We start from the raw sequence: 10,421 nt of genomic DNA on the forward strand, positions 1-10,421 counted from the left end.
CTCGTTTTTTTTTTTTTTTTGTAATCTTAGCTTTGCTACAGACTTTCAGCAATTAATAAAAATGTAAATGTGATCGATGTTTTTTAAATGAATTTTAGTCAGTGTTCTCTGCTGAACTACACAACTATTTGTAAACAACTTCTTAAGAGTAATTTGGTAATAATAAATGTACATGTTTTTTGTTTTTGAAAAGTTTTAGTGAATGATATTGATGAATTTTAAGTATTAATTACAAAGCACACATGATTTTTATATAGAATAATTTGTTGATTTAATGTCAAGGCAAAAAATGAAATGAAGTACTAATTTTTTGAATATTTTATAATTTATCATGTTGATTTAATGACAAGACAAGAAATGAAATAAAATACTAATTTTTTAAAATAGTTTTATAAGTTATCAAAATATCGAGATACATATCGTTCGTCCCAATATATCGAGATATGTATCTACGCAAGATCTGTGTATCGTCCCACCCCTATAAAATTTTGACATTGTACTCCACAGCATGCTGGTGTACAAGAACTCTTTGTGCAATGTAAAAACAATTGAGCTATTTTTCCCTCTCTATGGTGTGTCAAATGAGAGCAATTAATACACTTTTGATTTTTTTAAAAAAGTGATGCCCACACAAATTGATTTCTATGAATTCATATTATCTTTTTTCTTCTATGTAAATCCCAAGAAATTCACATTTTTTAAGATTATCTACACCAAGTAAGAAGTTGATAATATTGTATGAAATAAAAAGAAAAATAGAACATTAAATTCTGAGGAAACAAGACACATGTACTATTCAAACATAAGTTTTAATCTTTTTAGATAAGGATGATTAAGCTATTTAACTTCAACAATTTAAAGGGTCAAAACAAAAACTGTCATGTTGAATATGTAAACCTTTCCATGACATATATTTTAATTGGAGAAATGCACACAACAGAACAAATGAGGATATGTATACATATATTTTATTAGTCTAATCTATCAGATACCAGTAATTAAATGCATGACATTAAAACAAATTACTAGTACTCCTATATATTGAACCAGTTGGTCATATTAGTAACTTGCAGATTTAAAATTTTAGCAAGTTTTTAATATTTGTAAAGAAATCTGAGGATAGAAAAACACATGGGAACATAAATGTAGACAGGGTTGTCCCTAAAAATGAAAAAGCAGGGGGCATTAAAACAGTAAAAGAGGTCTGGGGCTCCACCCCTTACAGGTGTTGATGGGGATCCAAAAAATGGGGGGTTCCATCATTTAAGGTGGGGAAATTTCCCCCAAATCCCGGGTCCTAGGGACAACCCTTGGTATAAGAGGCCCCACTTTATACCGAATCATGGATATATCATAAACAAGCTTCAGTACCTGCAGGTGAGTATATGTTATCTTTGTCATCGTCTGGCACACTATTCCCTTCCTCTGCATTCCGGTAAAATTTTTCATTTGGCTGACCGTGTGTTCCTAAATATAGAAAGTATCAAGAAATTACAGCAACTATGCTGTAATTAAAATGTGTACATAAACATTTTGAGGATCAATTCATTTTTTTCAGTACATTAATTTTTTATATTTTTTATTGATCATGGTAATGAATGATATTAAATTCACAAACTTTCACAACAAATTTTTGTTAAAAAAATATGATTGTACTAATATATGTGTTATTATTGTGGTAAAGTAAAAGCAGTTTTATACACGGTAGAAACACTTCATTGGGATCAATTTTTGTTGTCATCTAAAACAGTTTTGTGGGAATTAAATTTCATCATTTCAAAATTAACCCTATTCAATATATATTTATGTGAACATTTCATGTGGGATTTAATTTCATTGATTATTGTTAGCAACAAAATAAACAAAATATAATGATTATAATCCCAAACAAAATTTTTTGTTTTTAAGTATCCCTTTTAAAGTAGTATCTTTTTCTTTTGGCGGGCTTTAAAATCCAGAACCATGTCTCAATCCACGTAATGATAAATGATGCTAATAAAAGAATATAACTCAGAGGGTTCTCAGGTTTACCAGCATGGCTGAACTGAAAGATAACAACAAATGGAATGATTTTATGTACAAACTAATATGCATTTTTAGTTTTCAGGTGGCAGAGGATAGTTTTTTTTGCAATAAAACTTTACTGACGGTTTACTTAATATTGAGCTGCTTTAAAAATGTGCATTAAAAAATTTTTAAAATTCCCCTTTACATGTAATAACAGTATGAAGTAGTCCCTTGAGAAATTTGAAGCTTTTAGGAATAAAACATGTACAACTTACAGAATGAGCCCTAAAGATGGCGCAGGGACAATCTCAAAATTTCATGTGAATCAAGCCTATTTTCACTATTTCCCCGCAGCCGCATCTGTTTCCAGGCCCGTGCGCCTGACCTAAGCTACCACACAAATTGCAGAATAACATTTGTACATACCAATGAACAGCAAGAGATAATGGCTCAACCACCTCGTTTTCAAGTACAATTCATCCTGTGAACCCACCCCGCTTTTCTGGTGAAATACCGGTAGAGCGAGTTTTGAGCTTAGTTTCGTATTTCTTTTTATATCCCATATACAGTAGTAGTGACACTAAATGTCATATTTCAATAAAATATACAAGGCCACCAAGTCCCTCCAAATGCACCCATAAAATATTCTAGCTATAAAATTCCTTAATTCATTCAAACCTCAGGTTTCTCTTTTTTTTCTTTTTTTTACCGGTACTTTATTCAAACTATCCTCTGCCACCTTTAACTTTCAAAGTTTGTCTTGCAAGTAATAAACCTTGCTCAATTCAAAAAGAACATGCAATTCTAGTAAAAATATACCAAATATGTCTTGATTCATTGAAAAATAAAAAAGTTATGGCCAAATAAAAACCCTCCCAAATTTTTTGGTCAACCACCTTAACCCCATATTGTTTCTTCCACATAAAACAAATGCAATTCTTACAACTCCAGATGATAAATATACCAGAAAAAAAGTGTTAAATGGTAATTTTAATCTATTTCAAATACATTTATATGTAAAAAGTCAAATATAAAGGGCACATTTTGGTGAAATGTACTCACAGTTACATACTCCCCTTTTTTTCATGTTCTATGAAATTCCTTTTTATCTCATTTTCACTTGGATTTATATACCTATAACTTCTTTGCAAAGTTAAAACCCCTTTCAACTTTCAAGATATTTATCATGATATGCAAAAAACCCTCTTGCATCATATGCAAAAGAAAAAGTGTCCAGGAAATGGCTGTTCAACACCCTACCCCTGCAGCCATTTCTTCAGTGTAATGAAAATGCACTGTAAAATTTTGTTTGTCCTAGCTGAATTCTTTCTAAGTGTCTGATATTCACTGTTAACAATTATGAGTAATCAAATACATACATTTCATTCTCCTGAATACAAAAAGTGATTATTCTGTCCACCCTGGGCAATTGTGGGCAGATTATATGGGCCTAGCAAATTCAATAATTACATGAAAATGCACATTTTATTGATATTACTTATTAAATATGCAACATAAACTCTTTGTTTTGTTATTTTTAAAGAAAAATAGTCATTTTTTAGCAAACCTTGAAAAATTTAGATTCTGTCACATTTAAATATAGATAAATTTAAAAATTGAAAAGGGGGGGGGCATATTTAGAAAATATCAATAACAAATAGGTTAAATTTGGAAAAATAAAGCAAAAAAAGTTTTTTTTTTACTATATATGGTTAGGTTTAGTGACATTTAGGTATGCTACTGATTTTTATTTTCAAAATAATTATATTTAGTAAATTAGGGTTTAAAAAATGGCAAATATATGTAATTTCAGTGATATTGCACTAATTAATACACTTAAATTTTAATTAGATTTAATTAATTAAAGCAAGACATGATTTTAATTATGGACAATACCCAAAGTATCAAATTCAAACAATTAATTTATTCTTGGAAAAAATGCCTGAATCTTATATGATTTATTATGCTGATGGTTAAAGTCTTTAAAAATGTATGCTGGAAAAATCCCCCCTTGCTTTTTTGTGAATATACCTATCTGTACAGATTTTAAATAACAGAAACAAAGTATTTTTTAAATTGACTTACATAAATAAACCTTTTTGTCTAAAAATCAGACTAAAATTCACAGTTCTAAAAATTGATGCATTCTTGAAGGTGGCAGATGATAGTTTTTTTTGCAATCATAACGTTTGACTGACGGTTTACTTAATATTGAGCTGCTTTAAAATTGTGCATTGAAAAATTTTAAATTCCCTCTACATGTAATAACAGTATGAAGTAGTCCCTTGAGAAATTTGAAGCTTTTAGGAATAAAACATTAAACTTACAGAATGAGCCCTAAAGATGGCGCAGGGACAATTCAAAATTTCATGTGAATCAAGCCTATTTTCACTTTTCGCCGCAGCCGCATCTGCTTCCAGGCCCGTGCGCCTGACCTAAGCTACCACACAAATTGCAGAATAACATTTGTACATACCAATGAACAGCAAGAGATAATGGCTCAACCACCTCGTTTTCAAGCTACAATTCATCCTGTGAACCCCCCCCGCTTTTCTGGTGAAATACCGGTAGAGCGAGTTTTGAGCTTAGTTTCGTATTTCTAGTCCATATCCCATATACAGTAGTAGTGACACTAAAGTGTCATATTTTAATAAAATATACAAGGCCACCAAATCCCTCCAAATGCACCCATAAAATATTCTGCCTATAAAATTACCTATAATATACATTCAAACCTTAGGTTTCTCTATTTTTTCTAATTTTTGACCGGTACTTTATTCGAAACTTCCTCTGCCACCTTCATACGTTTTGCTGCAAGTAAAATATGTGTGGATGCGGTGGTAAAAGGTTCATTGTATTTGTTTTTTTTATCAATTATACTTGTAATTATTGTATTAATGTACATGAATGAAATCTTCATCAATATTCAATTTTATTTCTTTAATGTTTGCTGATTTTATCAAATATGCAATAAATGTAATCATTTTGGGTAATAAATTATATACATACCTCAAATAAAAATACTTTGGCAATCAAAAATATACAAGTTAATGATGTGGATATCTGTAAAATAAATATATGTGAGAAATCTTTAATTTAATTACCTTGTGATTTTATCATCACAAAAGATCAAAAGTTATCTCATATGTAAACAGTAGCATCAGAGATATTAAATTTTCTATCTATTTGTATAATGGTACAAATTTTGTCTATCCATACTAAGTAAGATACTATCAATTAAACTAAACATGGTATGCTCTACACTGTTTGCAGTACTTTTTTTTATTAGGTAAACAATACTTTTTAAGTACACATATAAAATTATTAATAGCCCCCCTGAGAAGCTTCAGTTTTCACCAATGTACACAAATATATGTATATTAACATGTACACTTGGTACACCTGCACTAAAAAAAATTGTTTTTCTTATCTCCACACACTCATGAAGTTAAAACATTACTTCATCTATACGAAAGTGAGGAAAAAGACCAATAAAATTATTAATATAATTTAGGGAAATACTGTTCTGTTTTATGGGACAAATCTACTATTATAAGTATAATAATAATCTATCAATGCACCTACAATAAGTCTTCTATAAAGTAATGAAGATACTTATTAACAAACCAGCTGTATTAAGCCTACTATAAAGTACTGTCAGATGAAATTTTATAAAAGTAAATTTACTATAAATTAATTAAGATATTTCAACAATGAGCCTACTTTAAATACTGAAAATACTTGAAGCAAGTAGGCTCTTGAAGTATTGAAGATCATGAACTTAAAGAATAAGTGGACTACATGTATAAATAAAGTGCCACCCACAGCATGATCCCCTCAAAAAATTACAATTATCTTAAACAATTAAAAGTCAAGAAAATCATGTCAACCTTGATTTTAAGTTTTTCCATGATTTTCGACTCCTTAAAAAATGTGTTTATCCATCTCCTGTGGTGTAGGCATTAATTATAACATATATGCATCATTCATAGATTTCTATACTGGTTGTTTTAGACCTTGCCAAATGCCTATCATATTAAACAATATCAAATTAGTTTAACAACTTAATCTATCCTAATTAATTTTGAAAATAAAAGGCTGGCCATCAAATATAAACTGACCAACAGTTCTTCTGTCTAATTCCCAAAGGATGCACTGTCAGTTAATTAAGATAATGCTTAAAGAAATGATTGAGACAACTATAGCCTTGACACTGAACACATTAATTAATCTTTAACTGGATGCTTGTCTACTCATTACTCCCAAGAGATTATTGGATCTGCACTATCTACCATAAAGCATTTTTAAAACATATAAAACCTCAATGATTTTTTTGTTAGATTTAATGGCAGACAGGTTTTAATATGCAATTCATATGGACATGCTGATTCCACCCCCCCCCCATAAAATTATTTTTTTAAAGTTCATAATATTATGTAATATCAAAATAGTTTATTATGCAAAATCAAATTAGTTTTATTTACGTCTCATCAAATTCATTTTAAAACTTATGCTAGCCAACAAGGCTTTTTTAAACCAAAGGGTACCCATTTGACCCAATACTCAAGGGATATAGATAGCATCGATGCTCTCCCTCACACTAAACTCATTAATTTCTTAATTTGACATGCAATTTTCTGTTATCAAAATTCTTCTTGACCAGTGCTTGATAATTAAAATCATGGGAGTGGTGGAATTTCTTTAAAACATTACATTTGTTATAGATTGCTGTCAAGTATATCTTAAAAAAATAAGTATTTTCTTGATTTAACATTTTTCTAATAAGAATAGTGCAATACTTTTACATTTTTTGGGGTGTGTAAATGAAGAGAAAACAAGACATTTTTTTTTTTAAAATTTTACTTAAATTAAAGGTCACAGTGACCTTGAAATAGGGGCGAACACCCTCTACCTAAGTGCATGAAGTGGCCAAGTTTGATGATTCTAAATCTAATAGTTTTCTAGTTATGGACCGGACAGGATTTTTCCATATTTGGCTATAACTTTTTAATTATAGGTCAGACGACCATTTTTGTGTGCGACACACCTTCTACCCAAGATGTATGCTGACAAAGTTTGATAACTCTAGGCCTTATAGTATTCAAGTTATAGCCACACGGGCTAACAACGGCGGGCAAGGGACGCGGGCAGCAGACGGACATAAGCCTATAACATAAACGTCCCGTCTTAAGACGGGCGTATAAATAGCAATACTGAGGTACTTACTGCAATAAGCCACCAATGATTTAGTCTAAACAATCGTACCCCGCTCAATCAAAACAAAAGAATCCGCTACCATCTACAATATGTAAGGAAAAGAATTAAGGGCTGCATATAGAATGTATTTAAAAGAAGATATTATATGTAAAAAAAATTTCCCTTGTAGTTTAAATTTCTGGAATATTTTAATAACTAAAAGCTATAAAATAACTTACAACTGTGTCAAACAGGAGTTTTAAAAATAATTACAACCTGCTGTTCAAATGCCTCCCAAACAGTTTCTGAACCTGTAAACTAAAAAAAAACGGTAGTTTTAAACTTTTTTTTATTTTAATGGAGTTTTTTTTTTTCTAAATTGACAAATAAAAAAAAAAAAATAAAACATACTGTATGTACACATATACTTAACAGTACTGAAAATAATATTTTATTCGCAAGAACTTATTTTTGTGTAATTACATGAGAAATTTCCGAAAATTTCAATCTCACTTAAAATAGTATTCCTTAAGATTTTATAGAGCAATATATAACCAGAGGACAACTAAAAAAAATTTTATTACACATATTTTTGCATTCACTTTATCATTACTGTACACCAACTTTTATTCGCGACAACTTTATTTCGCGATTTTGAGGTTTAAAATATTTGCGACGATTAATTTTCGTGATCAAGCCTTTTTTATCTGTTGTTAAAAACATGAGACCTTAAGGCTGATTTATGGCGAGAAATTGGTTTACAGTATATATGCATAGGATACAATAAAACAAAAATAAATTCATCACATAATGATATTGGTAATGGTACTATGAACTTTCCCCTTACCGAGTATAATCCCCATAATTAAAGGCAAAACACAGATCAAAGAGAGCCAGGAGACAGAAGGTTCTCGGAGATGAAATGGTGGAGCAGTGAATGGGGTGAGTTAATTCGCTCGGGTCCGTAAAAAAGTGTCGTTATTTCCCACTCTGAAAAATAGTATTTAATTGTTATTTTTCAGCATTTTTTTTAAAACCAACAGAATATATAACAACAATTTTTTTATTGCATAATTTTTTTTTTTTTTTTAGAAATTGTTTTCTCTGTCCCTGCAAGGTAGGACATAAAATGTAGTAGACACAATGAATTTAAAATTTTTGCAGAAACTTCCTATAAATTCATTTTTCAGCACTGGCTGAATAGTACTTTAAATCTTAAAGTTACTGTACTATATGCAGTTCAACTTATTGTATACAGGCCACATGCAGGCACTTGTTTTGTAACGGGGTGCCCCTACTAGTTAGGGGTGTACCATATACGAAACAAATGCCTGTGATACAGGTACATGGTACATGTATAATATGTGTAATATTTAACATATCAATAAAGTCACAAAACAAGGATATACATAGATTGTGGTTTAACTTTGCTATAATCTTTAAATATAGTTGTATACAATTATACATAAGTACTTGCTATACTTAGTATACTAATTTTGGGGGAGACTAATTCATATCAAACCGTTCTTTTTTTAAATCTATCATGTAAGCATACAGTTCATAAACATAGGATATTCAAATAAGTAATAATATTTATTACATGTAATACAAGGTGTAAAATAAACACCTGTCCAATAGTCAGAATTTATAAATACATACATTTCTCATGCTGATCAGACTACTTTGACAACAGAATTAGCAGAATTACAAAATCTTACCCATTTCAGACAGCTTTTAAATTGAAACTGAACAAAATAAGCATCAAAATACTGTAAAGGTATAATATTTTGTGTATTCTATTTAGCGTCTTTCGCAGAAAGTATCATCTGCTAAATCAAGTACATCGCTAAATGTTTTGTTTACATATATTCATATAAAGCCCATTAAAAGCACTAATTCAAATCTAGGTTAACTTGATTAAGTTTTTATAATTTCCGCCAAATATTGTATATGCCAAATGAAATACATTTACAGTTTTTGCAAAAATAATTTTGTATTGTATTAAATTCTTCATAAGTTCTATTGCTGATTTGTGAATGAACAAATTTGTGTATATTTAATCTCAAGGTCTGCGGACACAGCATATTTCATGTTTATGTACTTACATCCCTTGGAGTGGTTTTATGATTAGAATTGCTATAGATTGTTTGGTGGTGGGGGGGGGGGGTATCCTGCTTTTGCCTCTAAAATGTTAGTGCATATAAATACTCCTTTCATTGATATAATTTCTTCTTATTTCCTTTTGGGGGAATTTTTTCTTTTTCATACTTGTGGCTGTAACCCTAAATGTCTTATTACAAACAAGATAGCCCAATCCACTATTGCATTTTGTGGAGTAAATTTGCAGTAGGAAGTTAATTACAAAAAAATGACCATCATCAAATTAACATATAATAGGGTATAGCTCTGATACATAAAATTCCTATGTGGAAACTTTTTTTCAGAGCATTGCATTACTTCCTCAATGTATCAAATAAAAGCCTTGAGGTACCTACATTTGTACATTTCTGATTGTTGAAAAGAGAAAGGTGTCAATCACTCCTCAAAAAAGCACTTGCATGTGCCTTCCTGTATAAGTTTACTGACTATTAACCACATGTTATCTGATTTTGATGTTCATTTCAGTATATATAAAACTGTACATCATGTACATGCACCTCTTAAAAGTGTTTAAAATTTTTTCCAGTTTCTTTGTTTCAAATGCATACATAAAAAAAAACTTCATACATTTGAGTAAAAAATTTGTCATTGAGGCATATGTTTAATATAATGTACACTAGTATCACACTATTTTTTTGTGAAAATTTATTTCCATAGAAATACTGTATAGGGATGGGTATCGCCAAAAAATTTTGTATCGCGATATATCAGATTTTTTCCACAATATCACGATAATATCATGATATTTTTAAATGCAGTTTTTACCATGATTTTATATGAAAAGTCATTATTTTTCTAAAAAGTATAGAAAAACAAAATTTTTTTTCTTGAAATTTTTATGTATAAAAAATCAGTTATGTTTGGACGTTAAGATGCCGTTCTTTTCACCTTTAAGAACATTTTTTTTTTTTCTCAATTGAAATGTGAAAGATTTAATGAATAAATGAATAGTTTCTGGACTTTATAGTAAATTAAAACCTATTTAGGTTCCGTATCATGATACGTATCACGCAAAAAAAATCGCGATATACCGGTATACCGATAAAATCGCACATCCT

At 29.9% G+C, this 10,421-nt stretch overlaps 1 long non-coding RNA gene across 1 annotated transcript; it reads right to left on the reverse strand.

Moving 5' to 3' along the window:
- Positions 1-1,960: 1,960 nt before the first annotated feature.
- LOC134269937 (uncharacterized) lies at positions 1,961-7,266 on the reverse strand. Its single transcript, XR_009992682.1, has 3 exons — positions 7,234-7,266; positions 5,017-5,070; positions 1,961-2,044 (listed from the first exon to the last, which is right to left on the reverse strand). It is a non-coding gene; the product is annotated as an uncharacterized LOC134269937 (long non-coding RNA).
- Between the last annotated feature and the right edge of the window lie 3,155 nt (positions 7,267-10,421).

Source organism: Saccostrea cucullata, unplaced genomic scaffold, assembly GCF_032062105.1.
Source record: "Saccostrea cucullata isolate Sc308-1 unplaced genomic scaffold, CSIRO_AGI_Scuc_v1 ctg18369, whole genome shotgun sequence".
Classification (NCBI taxonomy): Eukaryota; Metazoa; Mollusca; class Bivalvia; order Ostreida; family Ostreidae; genus Saccostrea; species Saccostrea cuccullata.